The following is a 27,490-nucleotide window of genomic DNA, read 5'->3' on the forward strand; positions in this document are numbered from 1 at the left end:
ATGCCCCCCTTTCTCCTCATCCGACATCATCCATTTAGCTGTACTGGTGGCAAAGAATGTACAGTCCAACCTTTTCTTTTACCCATATAGGCCCACAGGGGGCGCTGTGAGAAGAGAGGTAGAGAAAGAGGCAGGGCCTTCATAACTACCTGTAAGAACTAGAGAAACCAGGCTGCCTGGTGAGGAAATACTGGAGAAATAGGTGCATAAGCCAACCAAGTGTCCATTACTAAGGGAGAGGAGCCAGAAAGGCCATTTTGTGAATTCTGAGCATTCAGTTAACCTCACCCAAAGTAACTAGGCAAAACTTAATACAATTTTTGCATCCACAATTGTGAGAGTGTGATAGGGAGGAAGGAAAGAAGTAGGCCACCTAGCTCAGTAGCTTACAACCAAAACAATTCCTTCTGTATCCTCCCTGTCTGGGTTCCAGGACACAAGGAGAACTCACTTCTGCAGACAGTCTCCTCACTGGCCACACTGTGCTCTATAAACACCCTGCATCATCTGTGATGTCAACTGCCAGCCATATGGAGACCATGCCCTACTCTGTGAGCTTATATTAAAACACAAACTTGTAATTCCCTATTAACTTTCCATGGTAGTTATTTTCCACTCACTCAAATCATGGTCTCAATATGCCAAAGATATTTTCTTAATGAAGAAACACTACCCTACATGGTTCCTCCTTCCTCCTCCTCTGCTGCTGCAATTCAAATGGACCCCTCCTCGAGTGGAACAAGGCTTTGGTGAACAATTCACATCAATGCCCCAGAAATGAGTAGTGAAGAACAGAGAAAACAAAGTTGAACAGCCTTCACTCTCCCACTATTCAGGCTTTGATTTTGAGAGAATTTTAGGAAATGTCATCAGTGGTTTTTAAAGACAGTAAGGTCAAGTCAAAATTGAAAAATCTTCTCTACAGATTATCAAAAGGAATCCTAATGCTATGGGTCAAAGCTTCTGTGTACAAATCCATCTAGACTCCTTATTTACCACCCACCAGTGGCAACCAGTTTCAAGGTTATGATTTACTAATAAGCGCATAACATAGACAGAGTCAATACTTAACTCATGGAATCTTGCTACACTGTAAATGTCACTGATATGTCCCACACCGACCCCCAGGCTTCAAACCCTTCAGTGCTTCCCACTGCCCTTCCTTCCTAGTCCTTCCTTCCTTCATCATCTGACCTGTGCTGGTTCCTCCAGCCTCACACCCTGTCCAGCTGCTGCTCCAGCTGAGAAATTCCATGTTCACCCTGTTACCTGTCTCTAATGCTCTCTTGTCCCTTCACTTAGCTACCCCCTACTTCTCTTTCAGTTCCCAGCTCAAAAGTTGCTTTTCAGGAGCCTCCCCTGACCCTCATGCTGCCCTTCCTATGTGCTCTCATACCACCCAGCTTACCCCATGTGCCATTTATCATAATGTGTCACAATTCCTGCTCAGCTGCCTGTGTCCTAATCAAAGTGTGAGTTAGATGCTCAATTAATGCTCAACAAAAACTTATTTAACAAATACACACACTGACAACAGAAAGCTGAAAGAGAACATAATCCAGAATTTCTATACAATTGACTTTGAGATACATGCTTTTTAGCCAAACAATATTTATAATACGGATCTAGGTAAAGATATAAATGGTATTGCCTTCCTTGTAGAAGACAAGCAGGATGAAAGTGTGAAGGAAAAACAAACTGATGAACCCTTGACCTCACGTCATTCATGGCAGGTATAAGCCACACAGGGTGGCAAAGAATTGTCAAATTTTTTGAAGGCATCATGCTCAGGCCCTATAATATAGGTGGTATGTCCTAAGTCAGAGGTTCCCACTTCAGGGAACAGAGAGAGGGATAATGAAGACACTCAGAAACATTTTCATACTTCATACCCTGACCTTCTGGAGATTCTTATCCATTAGCTCTGTCCTTCCCATGGCTACTCTAAATCACCCCAAATGACAAGAAATTGTCCTCAATTTCAAAAAGAAGAGATTATAAAAGTTTCTTTCACAGGAAAGCAGCACAGTTTAGTAGTTAGGAGTAAGGAGGCTATGCAGGTACACAGTTCAGGTTCAAATACAAATCAACCTTAGACTAGGTACTCTGGACAAATAGTCAACTTCTTGGTGCTTTAGCTTCAATAACAGTCAAATGAGAGTAAAAGTACTCATAGGGTAATTGTGAGGTTTAAAATAAATGATGCCTATAAAGTAGTTAGCTCAGTGCCTACCAAACAATATGTAATTAATATAATCTACCTAATGTTTAATATTGATATCTGATACAAATCCCCAAACTTTGAAAATCAATTAGTCTTTATAAATTTCTAGCCCCAAAATCATCCACAAAAATTTGAACCTGTTAGCTCACCCTCATGAGATAATGAAACAGTTTATTCCATATATTTTGTATTGAAATGCTAAGTACCCTAATTAGACACTTTCCTACATGGAAGGCTCAGGTGGCTGAGTGCGTGACTCAGGTCACAATCTCACACTTCGTGGGTTCAAGCCCCATGTTGGGCTCTGTGCTGACAGCTCAGAGCCCGGAGCCTGCTTCGTATTCTGTGTCTCCCTCTCTCTCTGCCCCTCCCTGCTTATACTGTTTCTGTCTCTCTCAAAAACAAATAAACATTAAAAAAATGTGTTAATTCAAACCTCAAACATCATCATCATCATCATCAATATTTTTGACTATGGATGTCTCATTCATAGAAGGGGCAGTGTTGGGTACTGTGCTAAGAGCAACAACCATTATGTCTGAAATTTTGGATTTGAGTCTTGGATCTTCCACCTCACTATATAAACCAGGGTTATTTGCTTGATGTCTCTAAGGTTTTCTCACCCACAAGGAAACTTACCTACTTCACTTGCCTTATAGGATAAACATAAGAATTTGATGAGAAGATACAAAATATATCACTCACTGCTGGTGAAACTGTAACTGGGGTCATGATCCTGAAGCAAAATCTTAGTGGAATTAATAATGCATACTCCCTCCCACCTTGCAATCCCTCACTGAGGTAAACACCCCAGAGAAACTCTCTCCTGAGTCTATAAGGAGGCTCAGCTGAGAGAGTTCATCACAGGACTGTTTCTGAGTTTGGAGCTATGCCAACCTCTGTTACTAGAGAAATGTACAGGTAAAATGTGCCACATGTACACAATGAAATATTACACAGCAGTCAGAATTAAAAAGTAGATTAAATATAACAACATGGGTAGATTTCAGAAACAAGTAGCAAAAGTAGAAGATGAGGTATACAGCACAGTTACATTTATATACATTTATAAAACAGCCAAAGAGCGTTGCCTATTTGTCAAGGATACGCACATACCTGTTAAAATTTTCATGTCATTCTCTGATAAAACCTTCTACTGGTTTCTCCTTTTATGCAGAGTAGAAGCCAATGTTTGCATTTACAATGACCTACAAAGTCCTACAGTATTTGTCACTGACCCACCTGCTACTCAGCCTCTGTTTCTCTCTCTCCCCCACTCTTATTTCTCTAGCCTTCTAACCATTCTGGTCTCTTAACATACCAGGCAAGACCCTACCTCAGGGCCTTTGTACTTGCTCTCCTTATAACCATACCACTTCTAACCCAGATAGACCCATGGTTGCTCACTTCACTGCATTTGGTAAAGCACATGTGTAGCACAGCCTTCCTTAATCACCACATATAAAACTACAATCTGCTCCTAACCACCTACAACACATGCCCTCATTTTTCTCATAGCACTTGTCACTATTCAAGGTACTATATGTTGTATTTAATTGTTTATTATTTCCTCACACCAAGAGATGTAAGATCCATGAAAGCAGGGCATTTTTATTGTTTTTCTCTTGGCTATACTCCCCACACTACAACTGTTTATTTGTAAAGTGAATGAATGTATCTAAATACACATATAGAGCATGGACTGTAAGAGCATTTGTTAAATACACTAACGCAAGTGCCTCCAGTGAGGATGGGAAATGAGAATAGAGATCATGATGAAAGGGGAAAATAAAATGCATTATAAAGGGGCCTGACAGGAAGCAAAGATGCTAACAGCCCATGGCGGAGAGAGGGGTTGACTCCACTCTGTGCACTTCAGTTTCAACAAGGAATTTCATGACATAATGTTGTGAGTTAAATTGAAGGGTAACTGGATCCTGTAATTGTCAGAACATGGAGAACACAAAGAAGCAAAGCCTACTAGAAAGAGGGCGGAGAACAAGGGAAGATGGGACACCCCTCCTAACAGTTCCCTCTGAACCCATTTCCTTTTCTCCAATTCGTCTTTCTCCTCCACCTCCTTCAACTGTCTCTGGAGGCTCCTTACTGGGCACTAAGGATGCTTGTACCACATTTTTCCCTCTGGGGAACCATCCCCAGCCACCTCCCTACCAACAGACACAACAGTGGTTCTTAACATTTGTTGAATCACAGAGCCCTCTGAGTTTGGTCACCTCAAAAAAATGTCCTACATTCTCTTGAAGTCCATCTATGTACCCAGAGCAGGAATCCCAGAGGAAGATCATCTGAATCTCAGGGTCAGAGGTGGGTAATGCTTAGATAATTTCTGTTTCTCTCAATTGTGTTTTACAGGGTGGTCGGTCCTTTTGCTCTTCACACTTTTACTGAAGATGAGGGAGAGTGGGTTACAGACAAAGTATGACGATACCAGAGAAGCAACACAAAGAACAAACATCTGGGAATTAAATAATCACATTTCATTACTGCAACACAAGCAGGAAGAAGAAAAATGAGCAAGCAAGCTTACAGAAGACAAAGCAAAGCCATGATTGGGAATCCTGAGAGAGCCTACCACAAATCCAGTTTATAACAGTACACAAAAACATCATCCTCAAACACTATTTTCAGAAATGCCCTTTCTCCGTGCAGTAATCTACAATTATTCCAATAGTTTACATTCAGTGCCGACTCTCTGGCCCAGCTCTCAGAATCCTGCCCTAATTCTCCCTCTACTCTCAGGCCCAACCCCTCCTTCCTAATTCAGCTCCTTACATCCTGACTCACCCTTCCTCGGATAAGCCTTTACCCTGCCCTGCCAGGGATGCCCTCCTCACTCCTTTCTGTCCAGTCTTGGTGCTCTAGGCCTTCTCAGTCCTATTCTACAATGTTTTCCCTGGTGATTAGTCAGCCTTTCCTAATCCATCCTGACCGGTCCGCATCTCCAACCTCCATCCAATTCCCATCAGCACTTACAGTCCATCCTGATGCTCAGCTAAAACTAATTTTCCCTTTCTGTCTGCTGGTGTCCTGTGTGTGTCACTTAAATTCCTTTATAATATAAAAGCTTCTAGAGGTCAGGGCCAGGATCTATATACCTCCTTCTTCTAGATTCCACACTCCCACCTCCAACCTCACTACCCAGGACAAGCATCTGCTCATAAATGTGCTAAGAAACCATAACAGCCATTTAGGACATAGAAAATGAATATACAGATGTATCGATCAACTACTATATCTTGAGATTCCTAGAGGGAATTTGTTTTGTGTTGTTGTTTATTTGTTTGTTTGGATTTTTTTTTGAAGGAGATAAAGGGCCAAACAGAGGTGTAAACAGGAGCTAGAACATGCATAATCATCTATTTCAAGCACATTTCTAAGGTATTTCCAAACGAGGGCCCTGGGTTTGTGAATCTCAGTTTAATTATGAAACACTCTCCCAAAGGAGGTACTTGGTGCATGCGAGGTGCTGAAAGAAATGTGGATAGAGGCCAGAGAACATGAAGCCAGCTTGTAAGAATTCAATAATGCCTTCAACTCCCCCTTCCCTCCCTCTCCTCCGTGAATTTCTCTCAGTCTCTGAACTCCTTCCAAATTCCAAAATCAAAGTGCCATCCCAAGTCTCCTAGAACAACTCCTGTCAGGTTCAACAATCCACCCATTAAATTGCAGACTATCTTCCTGTCCCAACCAGCCCCAACCACTCCCCTTTGTCCTGGAGGTCATTGTGCTCACCGCTCTGTCTCTGAGAAGGGCACTGCCCTCACTCTGGACATTTCTTTTTCAAAGCATTTTCTGATACAGTAAGTTCTACTGGCTCCCCTGGTTGGGTGTTAACCCTCTTGCCAATCAGGAAGTTGGCCTAGTGTTTCCTCCTGAATAGCCTCAAAGAGAGTTTGGGTAGCAGTTGCTTGGCTAGAAGTTTGATAAAGACTTGAGAGGAAGGCATATGAGGCTGTTAAATAATTATTTTACTTCTCAAAGTTTCAGAGAAGTGGATTTAAATACAACATCTACAGAGATCATATCAATCCTCTGTATCCAAGCATAGATCCTTTCTAACCTCAAAGTATATGAAAACTCTCTTCCTCTTTAAAACTTCCAGGCAATGAAGATTCTGGAGCCAATGCAACTAGCACCCCCAAACACTCAAGTATAAAGCTCCTTAGAAACTTAACTTCCCCAGAGTTTCTCAAGTCCTAACTCAAGCAGCCCTGCAAATGAGGTAGGGGGCGGTCATGAATACAGGAGTAGAAGCTTTGAGTTCAGGGCAAGAGTTTTAAGTAAAGGTAAATGTTGTGTACATGTACAGAACATGTCCAAGAGTGAAAAAGTCCACAAGGCATATGAAAAGGCAAACAGAACAAAAGCCACCATGAACACTGGGGCTGAGTCTCATACCCAAGGGTAGAAGAAATTAGTTTACAAAATCAAATGAAAAATGGAATCTTTGGATTTCTCTTTCTGTTTTGGCCTTCTCTTCAAGTCTGTGTCCACTCATGGTCTTTCATTTATCCATTCAACAAATACACTAATTCTCATTTATTCAGCACTGCAGATTAAGCAGAAAAAACACAGAAATCCCTCCACACAAATTGGTTACATCCTTAAGTTGAAAGCAAACAATAAACAAATAAGTAATATGAATATTTACTGTGTTGGATTTTCAATCAGTGATGCAGAGAAAAGAAAGCAAGAAAAGGTAAGGATATGCTCAGAGTGGGTGTTTTGATTGTAAGATGGTTGATCTAACACAGCCTCCCTTCACACTGTTGTGCAAGCATCACCACCGTCATCTCCAGAACTTGTTCATCTTCCTCGGCTGAAACTCTGTATCCATTAAATAGTAACTCCCCATTCTTCCCTCCCTGCAGCCCCTGGCAACCATGATTGTTCATTCTCTGTCTTAATTTGACTACTGTGGGTACCTCATATAAGTGGAATCACACAATATTGTCCTTTTGTGACCAGCTTATTTCACTTAGCATAAAGTCTTCAAGATTCATGCATGTCAGAGCGTATGTCTGAACGTCCTTCCTCATTAAGGCTGAATTTGTGTATATCCCACATCTTGTTTATCCATCCATCCACTAATGGGCATGTGGGTTGTTTCACCTTTTAGCTGTTATGAATAATGCTGTTATGAATACATGTATACAAATGTCTTTTTTAGTCCCTCCCTTCAATTCTGTGGCATATATACCCAGAAGTGGGATTCCTGGATCGTATGGTAATTGGTTATGTAGTTTTTTTGAGAAATCACCATAGTGTGTACCCCATGGAGGCACAATTTTACATTCTGACCAGCAATGCACAAGTGTCCCAATTTCTCCACATCCTCCCCAATACTTTTTATCTTCTGTTTTGTTTTGTTTTGTTTTGTTTTGTTTTGTTCTTTAATACTAGCCATCTTAACAGGTGTGAAGTGGTACTTATCAACTGTTGAGGCCTGTGGGGCCAGGACAGAGTGAGTGAGGGGTAACCAGTATGACATGAGGTCAGAGAAAAAGCAGGAAGACAGATCGCTCATGTAGGGTCTGAGAGTCACTGTGAGGACTTCGGCTGTATGATTCTGGGCGAGATGGAAGCCTTTAAGAAAGTGATAGTTTGACAGGTTGCCTACTGATTTTCATGTTCTGTGAATTAAGTATTGGGTTCTTAAACTAAGGAAAGGTCTTCTCCAGAATTTGAAGACAAGGTGTGGAGACAAGTTTTACAGAGTTCTCAATAGATGTCTGATGCATCTGAAAACACGATGATGGTTGGACAAGCTGTGTTCTTGCCTCGGCCTCCCTCTCTACATGCCAATGCAGAGATTCCATGCAGCTACCCATGGGAGAGTAACATGATGGATTGCTTTTCCTGGAACTATTCACTCCCTGGATTATCTCTAAGCAGGACTCAAACACTTAAATATCAAACGAAAGTCATTTTAGTATCATTCACTATTTTAGGTTATTCCCACCATTATTATGAATAATGAAGAGCTGACATGGAGATAAAGGGCACATTTTCCAGAACCTTTTGAAATTAAGGACTGGAAAGACAGGGGCAGGGAGACCCCCAGAAATGGGACAGTAACCATGTGCATCAGGCACTTGCAAGCCTTGCAAAATTAACTAGGTTAAGCCCCTCCAAAACCCAAGATGCCTCAGGAAGGACTGTCAGAAGCATCTGAGTAGCTCACGACTGGAAAGAGAAAGTGCCCCAGAGGGAAGTCTGAACATACATTTCTGAGAGGCAAGGAATACGTGTCATAACCCCACTTCCCCCAAGGAAACAGCAATGAAAGCTTCTACATTTAGATGAAAAGTCCAAGGAGTTATAGATTTTCTCAACAGCTAATAATCTGGATAGAATGGCTAATCAACTACCATTCAAAAATGTTAGAAATACACACTTATGTGTGTGATTGGGAGCGGGGAGACATGGAGGGGAGAGAAGGAGATAATAATGGGGTTGTTCCTGCTGGAAAAGGAGGAAAGACAGAAATGAATTTTCACTATGGCATTCTTAGGATTCAAATGGCTGTTAGTGGAGTTAATTATAGGAAAATCTGGAAACTTAACTAATTAATTTCTCTTTCAAAGAAATAGGTCATGTTCTCATAGGTTCTGTGTGCTGGTTCTCTTTCCAGCTGACAACCATCTAATTCATCAACCACCCACAACAGAGTATGATCACCACCCACCCCCAGGGTGAAGAGACTCCACAGGTGTCTCACAACATAGTGTCAATCTCATTTCTCTCCTCTATGGGTCTTTACAGATGTCCTGGGTTATCCCTAAGCTTCCACACATTTAGCATAAAAAGGGGTCTAAGATATAAGAGAAGGCTGCTCCTCCTCCTTTCCTCAAGTAGAAAAATAAGAGACCTAAATGACAGTGAAGTTTTATTTCATTCATTTATTTTTTCATTCAATAAACATTCAACACCTTCTAAATGTCAGTTCTACTGTTTGATGCGACAAACACAACTGGGAGGAAAGAAGGAATGTTCATGCATACATGGCACTCATTGTCTTTAACATGTTCTTATATAATAGCCCTGTCCAAAATGTGTAACCTAAACCTGGTGATAAAAATTATCAGTCTACAAAACAACTTTGTAAATAAAGTGGACTTTCTATAAAACAACTGACATGTGCTGTTCAAAACTATCAATGTCAGGAATGACAGGCTCAGGAACTACTACAGATTAAATGAGAATAAAGAGGCATAATAACAACGAAATGCAATGCATAACCCTGGATTGCATCTGGATCATGGAGAAACACTTTAGTATAAAAAAATAGGAATTTAGTAAACCTAAACTGTAGACCATATTTCATAAATACATGCACCCACACACTTACACAATACATTGGACAGAGTAAGCAAATGTGGCAAAATATTAACAACTGTTCAATCCTAATGAAAAATAAATGGGTGTTTACTATACTATTCTTGCCACTTTCTGTAGAATTGATATTTTGCAAACTAAAAATGTAGGAAGAAAAAAAGAATAATAAGCTATGGTTGTTCTCCTTCTGAAAAATAACACTTTCCTCAAGTCTTAAGTCACATGTGTCCACACACACACACAAATGAGCGCGCACGTGCACACACACACACACTCTCAACCAGACCTGCAATTTCCTATTCTCTATTAAATACAAACTTCTAATGTTGTATTTACAAACCTTTCTTTTCCCTGTTCTTCTACCACTTACTCCTACTATTAACCTTTTCTGTGGCTCCTGCTTGAACAGGAAAATCTTTCCCCACACATGCACAACTTGCTGCTATTAACATCACTGTCACACAGACTTTTCCTCTCTGCCTAGAACACTCTTTCCAAACCTTGTTCAACATGATCCCCCTTCTGGAAGTTTCTCTGGGCATACCTGAAGATAGATATCTGATCTCTCCAGAATGTTCTCCTTGTCCTCTTCTCTCCCCTCATTTATACCCAGTGGCACAACTCACTGACTTAGAATTTCTCCTTGGGAGAACACAGTTAAGGAAGATGATAGGAGAAATAGGTGGTGAGATGTTGGCTGAGGAACAGAGCTTCTGCATGATGATGCTCTCCACTTGCCTTTCCTTCCCCAGATGAAGCCTGAGGTACAAAGAGTTAATGTGCCACAGCCAAGGAAGTAACCCAGGATGTACAGCCCAATTTGGCGATGTCAGAGATCTGACACAACTGAGGTCCAAGTCTCCTTTACCACAACAAAGTGAAGGTATAGAGGAAGTAACCCAAAAGCCTAGAGAATATACATTATCTGAGAGAGTCATTAATTACATCAGTGTCATCACCTTAATGTGTGGCAACTGAACATATAGACAACAGAGAATTATACTACTTTCATTTCTTTATTTGGAAAATAGGTCAGGTAATGCTTTGGCATTAGGCATCATAACACAAGACTCAGATTGAAACATTTAAGACTGACATGCAGAAGGGAGAAGTAGTACCATAGTCAATTAATTGAATGGTACCTTATATTGCCTTGCCTTGCCCTTATATTGCAAGCTCCCAGGGGTGCCTGGGTGGCTCAGTTGGTTAAGCATCTGACTTTGGCTCCAGTCATGATCTCATGGTTCCTGAGTTCGACCCAAGTGTCGGGCTCTGTGCTAACAGCTCAGAGCCTGGAGCCTGCTTCAGATTCTGTGCCTCCCTCTCTCTCTGCCCCTCCCTGCTCAGACTCTTTCTCTCTCTCTCAAAAATAGAGAAACATTAAACAAATTATTGAAAGCTCCAATAGATAATAATTTTCTCTATTTACCACCATTTTTCCTGTACTTTCTGTAAATAACTACACAGATAGGTTCTGTATACTTTTAATGTATACTTTTAATATAGACTAAAATGAGAAGTTAGATTGTCCTTCAAGTCAAAACTATAATAAGTTTTTTAAGTGAGAAAGACTTTATTTAATCTATTAAAGATCAGATTTCAACTAATTGTACATGAATACAAAGGCAAATTCCAAATTAGAAATTCAGGCACCACACTGATTCTTTGTGCAAAAGAAGTCAAGCAAAAGCAACAATTTTTTTCCCCTAAATCATCACCACCACCACCATTACCCCCAAATCAGCATCTCTCAGTTACACATAGTGCAAGACAGTAGTGGAAAATACAGAATTCCCCTCTTTGGGAACTTACAAGTAAGGCCATTTCAAGAATACATTCCCAAATTCCTAAGTAAATAAAAGATACATGAGGTTTTAACCAGAACAGGTACTCCTCAATCAGAAATGAACAGTCAAGGCTAAGGCATATTAAGATCTCAGATAGCTTCTTAGTTTATGGAAGGTAATAGTAGTAAGGACCTCATGTTCTGTGTTGGCAAGAGTAGTGAGTATCTTCTGTGCACTGTTAGTCAACCTGACTAAGCTGGATGGAAGTGCAGAGAATTGCCCCATCTTGGCATTATGTATAACTGTTTTGCAGTAAGACCTCAGTTTAAGTATCTCTTCAGCTTGGACATGATCTAATAAATAGAACTGCTTTTAGGCCTTCCTTCCATGTCCCTCACCAAAATACAAAAAATAATCCACCACATCTCAAAACAGTAAGTCCAGTTTGACCGACTAAACAAGATCTAGTTAAATATTTGCTACCAATATTTATATGGATCTACATACTAAGATACAACAACAACAACAGCTCTCATCTTGGTCGGCTGATAAGGAAAAGAAAGAGAAACTATTGCACTAGTATTAAAAGTGTAACTTCTCCCCAGGGGAAAGAGAAGAAAGGTCAGATAACTTCCCTCAAAGGTTGGAAAAATACTGAAGTAAACAAGTTCAGGGCATAACAAAGAAAATTAATATCCAACATTATCTCAGGAGTCTTCTGGGAACAACCTCACAAACGGATTATTTACCAGGCATCCTCCTACATATGTTCCCACTTTGTACTATATTCTGTTTGCATGTTACTAGGAAAAAGCCTTTGTCTCTCTTTCTAAAATAAAACTCCTCAGGATAGAACCTGCTTGCTGGTCTCAATGAGACTAGGAACCCTAATTCTGCAGGTAAATACTAATAGGCACAACAAAGACTAGAACTTGAAAGCATGGCAGCCCCCAAACTGTGTACTCATTAGACGAAGAGGAAACACAGCCACCTCTTCCATCTCATCTATCTACCCTACCACCCTCAGCCCTACACCTCACAATCCCACCCCAGTCTGGCAAAGGCTGAATTCCAAGTTGGTGAAAATCCATCCTGATGCAACATAACACTCTTCAGACCAACTGTATGCAGACCAAATCCATCCACTCTAATGTAGACCAAAATCTACATAGATGTAGACCAACCTGCTTTTGCTTTTTTCCCCACAATACATATGGAGTCCCTCCTATATGCAGACACCAGACAAGTATCATTGCACCATTGTTTGGGTAAACAAGCGGAGAGCCATAGCTTTTCTAGAAACTGTATAGACTCCATATAATCTACTACCATTCTGGGATGGTTGTCAACAAGGCACCTTGTCTTAGTCCTTCCGGAATAACTACAGAGAAGACAGAGGTAGACACAATGTTCCCCATCCATTATTTGACATTTACAAGTTTAGCTTCATTGAGAATCTACTTTTTGAAATTCTTAACATTTCTATCACACCAAAACAAGATGTTCAACCTGATAAATCAGAAAGGACTGAGCTTCTGCACTTAGAGGCCTTCAGAGACTTGAATGGGCAACCAGGAAGAACCAGAATTTGATTTTCCAAACAGGAATCAGAAAGACAGCTAGGAAAAGCCAGGAAGGGTAGGCAATAATGATTAGAGAGTGATGTGACACAATGATGTCAACAGTGAAAATCAATTTCTTCTCTATTTCCTATATGATTCTCTACTCATTTTTAACAACCACTGAATTCTGTCAACACAGGACACTTAATAAAGTCATAGGAAGAAAGCAGAACAATGAAATACATCTGCCTATCCACCTTATTTTCCAAACTACAACTGTAGACAGGATGACCTTTGTCTCCAATGAGCACTGATCCGCAATCATTTTTTCTAACAAGTAAAGCTCAACAACTTTGTTTTTCCCCTCAAATATTTCTTCAACTTGTAAGCTGATTCTGGACATCCATCCAGTGATCCCACTTAACACTATATCCTATTCCACTTTTAGACTTGCAGTTGTGAGTGGTCCACACAAGGTGGATTAGAAAAGGCTAACTATCGCTCTGGTAATATTAGTTCTTTAAATGTTCCCTTCACTCCTCCTTGTAAGTACTCAGCTCTCTCTTTCTGTCCTCTCTCACCACACCCTGCGTGGTTCATCTCACAGCCCTAGGTGGCTGCTCCACACTGTCACCATCTACCTTGAAAAGTTAATTTGTTTTCCTTTGTTTTGCTGTAGGCAAGACACCAGATAATCTGAGTCATATGAAAGTTGTATCATGCCTCAAACTCCTGCGTTCCTATCCAAATACAGAGCCATATGACTTCACCCTCAAGACCCATCTGCCTAATCCGAGCTTGGGCAACATAATCTGCAACAAAGAGCATCAACCACCACTTTTTACAGGACATTCTTTATCCCTCTTCCTTAGTTCTTTCTAATCTCCACACTGCTTTGTGATTTCTGGGATAAAACAAGAAACAAGGACTAAGATTAAATAAAAGAATATATTCCATAAAATCATATTTACCCATTTGAAATATACTTGTAAGGGAAATTGTCCCTTCCACATGATTTTGCTTAAACTAAGGTTAAAATGAATCTGCCTTTGAGAAGCCTATAACAGTTATCAAATGATAATAGACATCGCACAAGAACTGCTAGAGGGCAAGAGAGGGACAATCTAGAAAGAAACATGTGCCATCTATAATCAATAAAACAGGTGTCATTCATGGATAAGTGTTGTCTGTGTTTCTGGTGTTGGGGTAGTGCTCACAGTATACATGATGGTAGGGAGGGGAGAGAGGGGAGAGAACAGTTTATATTCTTTGACATTATGTTCATTGAACGGCCTTTGACATTAAAGAGTTGCAAATATGTTCGGAGATAACAGCAAACTGCCTCTTGGAGACCCAGGAAGCCAGACCTATGTCAAGCTTCTCCACCAAGCCTTTATCAATCAATAAAAAGCCTATCGTGTACATAAAGTTGATAGACTCCAAAAGAAATAACAGAGCCATCAAGTTTCAAGGTTATTTAGCACTCACTCATTTATAATATACTTGGGACCTCAGAGAGGCCTTCCTAAAGTGTTTTAAAAACCACTAGGCAGACACATCCCCGGGGAACTGGTAATCTTTCCTCCTATAGCCTGACCTGGCCTGTAACCAGTTACCCCAAACTTTTTAAAATTAGATAAGAAAGACAGGGAGGTACCTTCAGCAGCTGTAAAAAATAGATATCTAACTCCTAAGGCCTAGAGGAAGAAGACCTCAATTCCTCTCTGGTGACAGGGAACCACCTTATTAAACTGGACATGCTATGCTGCCAAGTCAATGACAATGTCCTCCCTAAGAATAGATGACACAGAGACTCTCAAAATCTCCAGTGAGAAAGTGTGGCAAAACATGAAGGAGACACCAGAGACAGGTGGAAGAATCTTCATTCAAGGAAAATGTCTATGCATATTATGTGTTGGGCCCAGAGTGAAAGACAAAGCTAAATAAAGCAAATTCTGCACCAGGTCTGAGAGGAAAGCCCAGAAAGGAAGGCAAAGCAAAGAGGTGGGTTGGAAGCTGGAGGAGAAGCGCCAAGGAACAACCTTCCCTAACTCATATTTTCTTCAGCAGAGCTGAGAACCTTTCTGGTCTGGAGGAGAACACAGTATAGGCTTCCAAATCACTCTGGCCCCAGAAAATCTACCTGTCTTGCCCAAACTCACAAGGATTCTGGTCTGCACACACTCCCAATCCAAAGTCTATCTCTGGAACCATGAAATAACCTCTGCTCAAACCCCACAGGGTTTGGGCATCTAACTGCAGTCCAAGCCAGCCTTCTTCCTCTCTGGCTCCGTCTCAGTTTTCTTGCCCACACTATAAATAGAAGAAATCACTTACCCATGGGCTGTTTCAGCCTCAGAGGAGAAGGATCTGAAAAGAATGTTTAAGTGAAACCCAGGGACAGGGAAGGAGCTTGGCCAAGCAGCGTCAAGACATGGAGTGGAGCTTAGAGGGTGAACTCAAGGTGGCAGGGCCCACAGGGAGGCAGGGCCATCAGGAGGCAGGGCCATCAGGAGTCAGGGAAGCCTGAAGCAGGGCACAAGGGAGGGGTGGGAAACTGTGAAGTAGAAGGATTAGGCAGAATCCTGGAGGAAAGTTGGAGGTGGACAATGGAAGAATAGTGGGGCCATGCATGGGAAAGGAAGTGGACTGAGTTTTAAAGAAGACTTTTTCAAGATGTGAACTTAGAAGTAAGCTTCTCAGGGTGCTGGTCATGGAGGAGGTCCTGATTTTCAGAAGTAGAGTGTGGGGAGCCAGGTGGAGCCAACATGTGGTGATATGAAGGCAAGTCCAAGATCCAGCCAAAGTGTCCACTCACCAGTCCTTTAATTAAGGGTAGAAGCAACCTCTCCATGAGCCTCCTCTCTCAGAATCTCCTACTAGGTTCCCCTACCAGCACCACCCATTCCCAACCTATCACCCATGTTTCCCATCGCTACAGGATTAAACCAAAAGGTTTCTGGTTTAAGCTTCACCACAAGGGATTTCCTGAGACAGTTATTCACATATTCTAACTGAATATGCACTGAGCATTGGGCTAAAGGAAGTAAGGGAAAATATATAGCCCCTACCTAGAGACCTTCCTGCCCTAGACATGCCAAACATAGTTTCTAAAACTCTGAAACAGTGACCAAAGAATATTTCCCAGAACATTAATCATCCAACAGAGGCAAGACTTCTCAGAGATGGAGGAGGTGGGACCTACTTAAAGACCAAAGACTGAATGCACTAGTGATGGCCTAAGAAGGCATAGGTCCAGGAAAAGGAGCACCACTGCCTTCTCTTAATAGTGCTGTGATGCCTCTAAACCCTAAATTAGGTTCCTTAAACACTGGGGTAGATGTGAAGGGGGTAAGAGAAGGGTAGTGGGAATTTCCTAAAGGGACAGAGTCTATACTAAGTATACTAAGACAGAGAACATTGAGCAAAGAATTGCTCCAGATGTCAGAAAGAACCTCCAACTGAAGAAAACCTAAAATTCACATTGACTCTGCCCTACCACATATCCAGTAGTCATGGACCAAGGGCACTAATTGAGCCCCTCTTTGTTCCAGGTGTTATTCTGGGTGGTGGATGAGAGGCCCAACAAGGACTACAGAGCCAATCCTAGAGGCAAAGGAGACAGGCAGGAATTGGAAGGATGGCTGTCAGGACAGAACAGTAGGTAAGGGGCACCTGGGTTTCATTTGTGTCTCTTCCAACAGTGTTAGGCTTTATTCCCTTGCCTCAAGCTGAGACTTCCTCAGATGTGCTTCTGCTAAAGGAAAGAAGGGCAGGTGCAGGAGGAAAATCTGTCTATCCTTGTATGCCATCCCAAGAGCAATCCTTCCCTTTATCCCTATGCTATTCACTACCTGCTGGGTAGAGGGTGGGGGCTACAGAAATACCATAGACCCCAGACAATCAGCAGGTAATGAAAGAACCTGTCCAGGTGCCCTCCTTCCCTACCTGCCTTTGGGCAGCAGGGGTGCTTGAGCAGCCTGGAGGCACTAGGCCATGCTTTAGGCTTGACCCAGAGCCTGGGCCCTGCAGGGCTTATGCCTCGTGGGACCCCTCAGTGGTGGAGGCAATGTTCCCCATATTCCCTAGCATGTTGCTGCTCCCTTTTCCTCGCAGGGCTTCAACCTCCCTGATGGGCACCTCATGAACTTCTTCTACCCACTTTAGTGTCTCGCCCAGAATCCCCTGCAAGTTGGGACTGAGCTCTACTCCAACCATCTTCTTTACTTCCAAGGGCTCACCCAAGTCCACTCCAGCCCTCCCCGGTGCCCCCATTCAGGCCACAGCCCCTCCCACTATCACTGCAGGTTTCTCCACGTGGATGTGCTACAGGTCACGATGCCACCCAGGAGTCTACCCCCACCACTGTTGCCCTTGCTGCTGCACCCTTGGCCTTTCCACCCTTTTCACAGTGGACACAGTGGCTCTGAAGTCCCCGTTGCCCCCCCACCAGTGTCCACGCCAGTAGCCCAGACCACGTTCCTGTCTCTGTGGTCACCAACGCTGCAGTTATGACATCACCATCATAGCCCCAATCTGGATTGCCACTGTGGCCTGGGTGGCACCTGACTGGGAGAAGAAGACAAAGAGCAAAGGGCCCTACACGTGCGCCCTTGCGTCAAGGAGTTCCAGACGGCTGCAATCTCCTGAGGCATCAGGCCATCCACACAGGCGCCAAGGCTGGCCAGGTCCCTTCCAGTACTATGGAGATGCCCACCATGGTCCCCCTAAGTCTCCTGAGCATCCCTAGCTGAGCTGAGTGGACCAGTGGGGGAGGCAAAGATGAGAGTGCAAGTAGTTGAGTAGTCACAGGGGCCACAGAGGCCATGGTGTTGGGTGGAGTGTGACCCGGACCCACCCTGGAAAACACATCCAGAGAAGCACGCCTGTGACATGCTTGGCAAGGCCTTGGTGACATCTCCCACCCAAGCCTAGACAAGCTATGGCTTCAGATGAGGAGTTATACACATGACCAATGTTCCTACAGTGATGCAAGTGCAATGACGGTGGGGGCTACTACATGTTCCCATGCTACAGGACAGGATGGCACAGTGCACAAGCCCTGCAACTACTCCCACTGTGGGAGACCATCTCCCTCAAGATCATCTCAACACCCATGTCCCACAAGTGCCCTCCACAGACAGCCCTTCAAATGTGACCCATGTGAGGCAGCTTTTGCCAAGAAGGACCCACTGTGGGCGTACTTCAAGGAGACCCACCTTCAAGGAGAAGGTGCCATGTCATGTGTGAGGCAAGATGCGATCTCGGCTTATATTTTGAACCACAGGAAGGTGCACTGCCAGGACCCTCATCATGTCTGTGAGTTTTGCAACCAAGGTACCGGTGAGGTCTGTCTTAGAGCAGCAGCTGCAGTGGCAGTGGCACCCTCTTCCCCCAGCTGTGGGCTCCCTCTAAGCCCAAGGGGCAGCCTCTCAGCCACTTCCCTCCCAGCCCTGGTGAACTATCCTTTGGAGACAGGGAGAGTGGAAAGTGTAGGAACGTCCCTTGGAGTCCTCTCCTCTTCCCCTCTCTCTTCCCAACACCTCCTCTCTACTTTCTCCATCAACCATATAGCCTCCAGAAGGAAAGGAGAAAGACATCTTTCTTAGGGGAATTCACTAGGTTTTAAGGATTTGGTTCTCCTGCATCTCTCTCCTCCCTGAACCCACACACACCTGTCCCCTCAGTTGTGTTAAAGTCCCGGGTAGTGGGCAGGACTGGAAGAGCACAGGAGTCGCTAGTGTCCTCACCATTCTCCTCCCTCCACCCTCCCCCTGCCCTGCCCTTCCAGGGATGTGTGAGCCCCTCCTTGATGGTCCTTCCTCTTCCTCTTCCATCCCCACTACTCTCTGCTGCCTCTCCATGGGGAATTGGTGCTTTTCTTTCTTTAAGGGGGGGAAGAAGGGAGGGACTCAAAGATTCTGTTACACAGACCAAAAAAATGTGAGACTTGGAGTAGGGGCAGAAGCAGGGAAGGCAACTGTAATAAGTTCATAAGTTGGGGTTGTTTGGGGCCAGGCCCTAAACATCATTTTACTAGTATAACTATCAGAGTAAGACAAGTCAAGGGAGCAAAAGAAAGAGCCACTAGGGCCAGAGGTAGGACAAGAGATTGAATTTTGATGTTCAGGGTAAACTGGGGTGGGGGAGAATCTAGGGACTATAGATGCTTACCAGAAGTAGGGGGATGAAGCCACAGTGTCTCCATTCCTCTTCCCCTCCAGCTCCAGCTCTGTCCTTTTTTTCTCATCCCCCTCCCATAGGACAGAAGCTGTGGCCTTGCCATGTCATTGTGTTCCTCTGTCCCCTGCATGTTCCCCACCCTCACTCCCTCCTTTTTTGTGGGCCCCATTACAATATTTTAATTCAAAAAAAGTAGAAATGAAAAGAAGTGACCAAGACTGGCAGGGTGGGGGGAATCAGATGATAAAGAGTTGGGGTCATAATTCTGCCTTGGAGGAGTGGACACAATGTGGTGACATGGAAGGTGGAGCCCATGCATGTGATTTCACATGAAGTATCTGAAAATTGAGGGGTGAGGGAAGAAGTAAGGAGGCAGGGATGTGAACCAGAGACAGGGGAAGAGGCAGGAAGAGACAGAGATAAGAGAAGCAAGAAAGAGAGATGGAAGGGAGGGCAAGAAAGGCCTGTGCAGCCTCTCCATAGGCAAAGATCCCTGTGAATCCTGGAGAGTAGCCACGTTTGGTGTTGGAAAAAGGACTTTAAAAGGAAGTGAAGGCCTGGCACCAGATGTGTGTTGTGGTTTACCATAATCACAACAGCAGGGACAGATGGAGCCAGGGAGGGAGAGAGAAGGTGATGCTTGGGCAGTTAGTACTTCCCCCACTCCTACTGCAGACAGGAGCCCCCACACTCACACACACACACATAAACACAGACACATACACAGCATACACCTTTGCACACAGCTACCCACCACAGCATGCAGCCAAAGAAAATACACACACAAAAAATGATACACCAATCACACAGGACCAGAAGACACACAAATGAACAAAGGTACTCAGACATATGAACATGACAATCACCCACACACGGAGAGATAAGAGCCTGGGGCACAAAGCCACTTGATGCAACATCACCTGGATGTATATCTTGCCCCGCAACACATATGCACACAGAAGACATGCAAACCTGGGTATACACTTCTCCAGACAATTGTGCACATCCACATCACTGCCTAACACATCTCAGGGCACCCTGCAGTGGGCTCCAATATCTCTGCTAGCAAATTGAAAACACCCAGCATGGCTGTCAATATCTGCCACTCTTCACTACCTTTCATGCTGGTTCCCAATCCAAGTATTTAGTACAGGCCAGTAAAGCTGTCTCCTGCCTGCCTTATGGTTTGCTTACCCTACTTCAGAAGCAAAAGAGAGATTCTACTCCTCTTTTCCTCCTCCATCCCATGCCCTCTTGGCTTTCTTCTTCTACACCCCACTCATGAATCCCCTCTTCCAGGCAGCCTTTCCTGATGAACTAACTGACTCTGATTCTGAATTTGCCATTGTCCTTTGCACTTGTTGGTCTGTACTGGGTCAGTGTCACCAGGTTACTTTGCATATTAGTTGACAGGGAGGGAACTGTAAGCTCCCCAAAGGCAGGACCACTTGACCAACTATTTCAGGCAAATGCTGGTCTCAGTGGTCCAGTACCAGGCTTAGAATGTTCCTGGGAGTATTATTACCTGGTTTCACAGAGAGAAAAGTTATGCCGGGCCCCAGCAGCCACCACGAATGTCTCCCTCTGTCACATGCTGCAAGCATCTCCTTCAAAATGATCTTTCAGAGCCATTTTGGAGGAGGGCACATCCTTCACTGTGTCCTCCCACATTCACCTTGTATTTAACTGGAAATATGGATTCCCAGCTGGGTCCTCCACTTTTTCTCCAGCCTCGGAGAAAACTTGACAATTATCAATAATTAGATCCACCCTAAAGGACAAACATGTGCCTCTGGTGAGGATGCTCAGAGCTGTGCTACAGGCTGTGAAGACGATCCCCACAGAGGATGCCAAGTAACCAGGCACCTGCAGCAGCAGTTGTAAGTGCTCCAGTGAAGAAGATGGTTGTGTGGAATAGGTTCATTGTACTTAAAACAAGAGAGAGACAAGGTAACCCTAAAAAGCCCTCACTGACCACCTCCCCACCTCCCCACAGGGCTGTTTCATCCCAGCCCAGCCCCTCTGAGGAGACAGGTGCCCTCCTTGCTTTCCCCCTTTCCCCTCATCTGATTCTCCACAGCCTGTCTCTCTCCCTGCCCCTCTCTCCCTCCTGCAGTGAAAGGCACCCTCCCTCTCGCTGTCTCTCTGCACACCCTCCTCCATCATATTACTTCTCCTCCTGTCTCCCTCTGTCTTCTGTCCATTTCTCTACTCTCTTCTCCACTATCACCTTTTCTACCTCTGATCTCAGTCTCTGCCATTTCTTGTCCATCTCAGTCTTTCTGTAACTCACATCTTGTTCCTGTTCTCCCCCCTCCACCTCCACTGCTCAGAGCAGTCCTTCAGGTGGGGTGTGGGGTCTCCTTCAGCACTGGAGGACTCTGCCATTTTGTATGGAGCTCTGAATTGTTGTGTTCCTGCCACACACACACACACACACACGCAGAAGCAGCAGCAGCAGCAGCAGCAGCAGCAGAGTCTTTGACTCAGAGTCCGCATCCCACTTTCGGCAACCTCTCACTGCCTCTTTCTCTGCCCTCCACCCCCTCCTTTCCTTCTCTGTCTCCCTCTCCCTCCATCTCTACTTGCACTTCTCTGGCTACCTCCTCAGCTCTGGCCCCATGTCCATGGATCGGTCTTTGGCTTTGGGTCTATGGCTACCCCTTGAGCCTGAGTCCAGCTCCTGTCTCTGAGTCCCTGTATGACCCTACTATCTCTGGCCTCTAGGTGTGTCTGGGTGTCTATTTTGGATCTTTCTTTCTGTTCTCTGGATGTTCCTCTTTCCTCTCTCCTGTCTCTGGGTCTGACTGCCTGTCTCTGTTTCACTGCTCACTGTCTCTGTTGACTCTGTGTCTTGGTCTCTTGGACACTAAGGGTGCTAGAACCTGATCTGCCTTACAAGTCCCAACTGTTGGACTTGGCTTGAATTTACTGAGCCTTTCTGTCCCTGTCCCTGTGTCCATCTCTCCCATTTGTGCACCCTCCCCCTGTTGCCCTGGAATTCCAGAGGTGGGCTGGCTCAGAGGGCACAGAGATGAGGGCAGCCCTTTGTGTGGAAGGTGGTCTGTGCCAGGTTAGGATGCACTTCCAGCTCTGACTGCAGCACTCTGCTTCTCACAGAACATTCCCCAGGATCCAGATACAGGTCACTTCCCTTCCTGCTATGCTGGCCCGACAGACCTTGAGACTGGGCCCTTCCCCTCCCTAATCCTTCCACTGGAAGCCACTGGAAATTCTGGAAGGGTACTCCAGGTTCCCTTTGGCCAGGTATCTACATGACTGGAGTATTCTGTGAGAAGAAGAGTGAGGAGAGACAGGAGACCCACTGCAGATGTTTTGCCAGAGGGGGACAGGATATCCAGAACAGAAAGTCTGAGACCCTTGCTCCTGCATCCTGGACCAGAACTGCTTAGTGACTCTTTGCAACACTCAGACAGGCCCACATGGGTGAATCAATCCAGAGAGGAGATGGGGCTGGGCTTCAAATATGGGAATGGGGAACAAAAAATATGTGTGTCCTTCCTTCTTTTATTCCCTCATGGCACCTGTAACCCTTCTTGTACATAAGAAGCTCTCAATAAAGTCCTTGGCTCATATTTCACAACCAAAACAGTGCCATAATCAGTGGAATGCAACCCTTATAAATAATCCTTCCCACCCCCACATTCACTCACCCAGGACAGTTTGCGCTACCAAGACTTCCAAGCACCCCAGTGATCATTGGACCCCAGTTTGAATCCCAGCCATTCCTACCCCTCCTCCTCCATCACTTACCTCATGTTCCTCCTTCCTCCTCACCTCCCTCTTCCCCAACCAATGGCACTTGGCTCCCTGGATGTCTCCCCCAAAAGACAGGCAGTCACTAATGAGCACTGAGCCCTAGAAGGAGCAGGTCAAGGGCAGCCTGGTGGGTTGCCCAGAGCTAGCAGATAAGGAGTCCCATCAGCATCTGTCAAATACATCATCTCCCTCCAGCATCCCTGTCTCTTGATCCTGGCTCCTGCCAATCCACCTCCCTGCTGAGGCTGAGGGACTGAGCTCAGGTGCAAATTCACAGAAGCCTAGACACATAATGCCTGGTCTGCTCCACACCAATTTCCCCCAAGAATGTCACTACTCCTGAAGTTTTTACCTGGAAACTCCAAAACTCTGGGAAGCTGAGGATGTAGATGGAACCCAAGGAGGAACTCTGCTCAATATCTTGATCTCAGCCCCTTGTCTCCACCACACACCCCCAAAAGTAGAGCTTAAATCTTCAGGCAATGGTAAAGAGGGTGAAATCTCAGGAAGACTATCCCAGCCTTAAAGAGACGTGAATGTTTCCAGAAACCAGGGGAGATGGGGGAAAGATGAGGTTAGAGGAGCAAAGGTCCCTTCTCCTGATATAGACAATTTCCACCAGGGGACAAGGGACTTGGCTAGAACAACTTGAGCAGAACCTTCTCAGTAGAGACCTGCGATAGGCTTGGTGGCCACAAGAGGGCGGCAGAGAAGGTCTCTCTCCCTGCGGAGCCAGCCCTGAGCCCTGGGTACTGAGATAGGGCTGGGCTGCAGGCTGGAGTCCTTGGCTGCAGCAAGAACCTGTGAATTTCTGAATTCAGGAAACTCCTCTTACAGTCTTCCCACTATTATCCCATATTGTCTTTGGCCCCTGAAATGCCATCACCCATCCAGTCCCCTTGCCTTTTCTGGCCCCCCTGACTTGGGCTGCTGACACAGAAGGGCCACATGGCTTTTCCTTTATGGTTGTTCAGCAGGTGACATCCCAGCTCACACAGGTGATGCTTCACAGGGTCCCACCTGACAGCTAGAGTCACAACTTGAACCCGCATTTTCTTGAATCTCAATCCAAGGGTCTTCCTATTTTGTGCTGACTGCTGATCCTAACAGAGAAGCATACTTCATAGGCCCCAGTGGGAAGACTGCTCACCTCACTTGTTGTGAGCATGTCAAAGCTGTTACCCTTCCCCACGTGATATGTTTACACACATGAGAATGCACACAAGACTGTTAACCATGGAGCACAGACACGTACACCACAAACACCATGCAGTGCACACCCTCACCCTCAGCACACACACCCCTCTGCCCCTCAGAGTCCCACGGCCCCTGCTCCTCTCTTCCTACATCCTGAGTTGCAAGAGAAACTTCTCTTCATTCATTATTTTCTCTTTGTCCCGTGTTTGCAGAGGCTCTTCAGAGTTATAGACAGAAATGTGCTTTTCCTGTTCTAACCTTGTCCCCTCCCACCACAGCCCTGTACACATGGAGAGGAGGGGCCATTCAGGGTCCTCAACTCTCTCTTCCCAGGGATCCTCTCTATAGGCCCTTAAATGCTCCTTGCTCCTCCCATCCCTCTTCTCACCTACTGACTCCTCCTCCAAATCCTGCTTGCTGCTACTGACCCTCTTTAACCTCAAAAGCTGGGTCTCCTAGGGAGGGAGGTGAGCACTGAAAGGACCGAGAAGGAAGGATAGGAGGGACAGGGAAGAAAACCTAACTGCAGACCAAGGGAAGGCTCTGTCCTGTTCTCTTTACCCGCAGCTGGGAACTTCTGGCTTGAGTATGACGCAGTGTTCTGACTAGCCTTACTTCCTCCCCTCTCCTGGGAGCTAAGCTGAGGCAGTAATAGTAACTAGATTGAATGCATTGACTCCGTGGAATGGGGCCAGTTTGGGGGAGAGGGGCACATGTGCACACTTGTGAACTGATGGGTGAATATGTGCATGCAGGCATGCCACACACAACCCCTTCTGCATAGTCCATCACACACAAGAACTCCATGTCATTCCCCAATCCAGGACTCCTTCCTTAGAAAACAAGAAGAGAAAAACATGCTAGGATTTCAAACACCTTATTCCAACTTTCCACTCATGCGGGAAACCTGAAAAGATAAAACCCTCCCCCTTTCTTTCCCTCTCACCATGTGCCTCCTAATATACTCTGATGTTTGCATTTTCCCCTCTGGGTGCAGCTCCCAAACACCTTCCCCAGAATGGAAGAGGCAGCAGACAGAGCCTCCTCCTTGCTAAGGACTGAGACAAATGCCAATCACCTTTAGGGGCTCTCAAGGTGCCCATTCTACTATAAATTCCCAAGGTCAAAACTATTCTGATATTATCACATACATAAATGAGTATACCAGGTAGCAGGGGAAAAAAACTATAAGGCAGCCAGATGAGAAGGACCAGGAATTGTTTTCATCTTCTCAGAGTCCAACTCCATGGGGCTGGAGCCATACAGAGTATTACTGTTTAATTTAACTCAGTAAGGTGGGTGGCGGCAAATGAGGCAAGGGAAAAATGGTACCTCAGAGGGAGGGCGCCTGGACACAGTCCCCACCTTGCGTGCATAGAGCCAGGACTCCTGGCCAAGATGTCCAGGCAGTGACAGCAGAAATGGGGGGGGGGGAGTCAGGAGAATTTGGTGATTCTCAGCCCCCAATAAAGGGTGCTGTACTTGGTGGGGGCGGGAGGAGTAGAGGAGGACGTATCATCATGGGAGCTTATGAGGGACTGGATTTTGGTGCCTGGAGAGAAAACGGCTTCAAAGGGACTCTGGGTGAGACCAGAAGGACTCAGGCTGATTGAGACAAACACTGCCTGCCCTCTTCCCTCCCCAATATACCCACTCTACAGAAGACAATAACAAGGGCCATGATGGAACTCAGCTTCCCCTCCCCCCAGCACCTGTGAATCCTGAAGCCCAAGCAGAGAGAGTTCTCCAGGGTGTGAACCACTCTGTCCCATGGTCTTCATCTCCACAGACCCAGCAGGGCAGGAGAGAGGAGGATGGAGGAGAACCTGAGGTAGAACTGCCCTCCCTCAGAACCTTCCTCGCAGGGTCCTTCCTCTGGCCTCCTTCCCATCTGCAGTTCTTATGGGCATATGGTGGTTCTCTCCACTTCCAGTGCTCCAGGCAGGAGCAGATTAACATCTTGCCCATAGCCACACTCAGACTGGAGTAGGGAGGGCTGAGGAAACTGGGCTTTTCTGAATAGGCACAATGAGATGAGCATGATGAGATCAGGGAGCCGGGGGAAGGGAGGGGCAGCTCACTGGGATGAGAGGCATTGTAAATTTGGGCAACTGTCAGAAGCAGTGGTATCCAAATACACTTTAGGATTTATTGGGAAGTTCTTCTCAGGTCTGATATCACTTCCTCCTGCTTTAGTTTCAGATTGTTTCCCTTTTAGGACACTTTTGGGGAAGGAGAATTTGAATTGTAGGTTTGAGACTTGAGGACAGAGTTTCAATTATCTCTCTCCATCTAGGTGTATCCCTGCTACTTGACTTTCCTCCCTGGCTTCCACTCCCAGGCCAGGTAGGAATCCAAAGGCTCCCTGAGAAAACCTCCAATGTCAGTTAGCAATTCTGAGACCTGCTTCCCTCTAAAAGCCAACCAGGCCCTCCCCCTTTCCTTTCTCAGCAAGGACCCCCCAGTCCTGCAGTTCTCAGAATGGCCATAAGGTGGCAACTAATGCACAGATGGGCCCAGAGCTAGGCCTGGTGCCTTACCAGAGCCAGGACCCAGATCTCCTCCACCCAGATCTCCATCCACACATCCTCCTTGCCAGGCAGGAGGCCAACCCCAAGGTTCTCAGGAAAGAGAGAGCTTGCAGAGAGAACTCAGGCTTTGGAGATAGATGGGCTGTGTGAGGAGGGAGTGGAGGAAGGAAAGTGAGGGTGGAAGACAAGCCTGAGAGGGAAAACGGATCTGCAGAGACCCAACCAGGAAGCAAGTGGTCAGGTGCAGTGTGAAGCCCAAGTTGAGAAATCATAGTTGGACTGCTTTCCACTCCCCACACCTGTGGGAGATGCAGGAGAGAAGCATCAAAACAAGAGACTTCAAAAGGGAAAGCCTGGAGAAGGTGCAAGGGCTTAGGACGCATTTATGCAGCTGAAAGCAAGCTGCAGCTCCCTAAGGAACAAGGAACGCCTAGAGCCATTAACATTGTCCAGGGCCAGATCCTTCTTCCCACCTGACCCTTCCTAGTGTTATAGAAACCAATTAACTCGAAATTCAACCTTGAAAAGCTAAACCGGTAAATTGATTAATACACATGCTTCGCTGACTTTATGCACATAGTCTTTAGCAAGTATCCTAATAAAAAGAAGCTTCCTTCTGGAGTCGGAGCCTCATTCCAACATGAGTATGAGGACCTTCACTTAACTGCATTTTGTTTATGGACTCATCTTTTGCAACTCCGGCCATACTCCCTGCAACACACGCCTGTCCCAGCATCCCAGGAACTCCAGGGAAACAGCCTTAAGAAGCCTGTTAACTGGGTCAAGGGCAACCAGGAACAGGAGGAGGATGCAACGTGGAGGTGAAGTCTACACCCCAATAAAACACTAAGATACAGACAGGGAAGG

At 45.3% G+C, this 27,490-nt stretch overlaps 1 protein-coding gene across 1 annotated transcript in view; it reads right to left on the reverse strand.

Annotated features, from left to right (window-relative positions):
• LOC125169830 (cationic amino acid transporter 3-like) overlaps window positions 1–27,490 on the reverse strand; it is a 373,522-nt gene that overhangs the window by 313,535 nt on the left and 32,497 nt on the right. The gene's annotated exons all lie outside the window — the stretch shown is intronic.

This window comes from Prionailurus viverrinus, chromosome B4 (assembly GCF_022837055.1).
Source record: "Prionailurus viverrinus isolate Anna chromosome B4, UM_Priviv_1.0, whole genome shotgun sequence".
In the NCBI taxonomy this organism is placed as follows: Eukaryota; Metazoa; Chordata; class Mammalia; order Carnivora; family Felidae; genus Prionailurus; species Prionailurus viverrinus.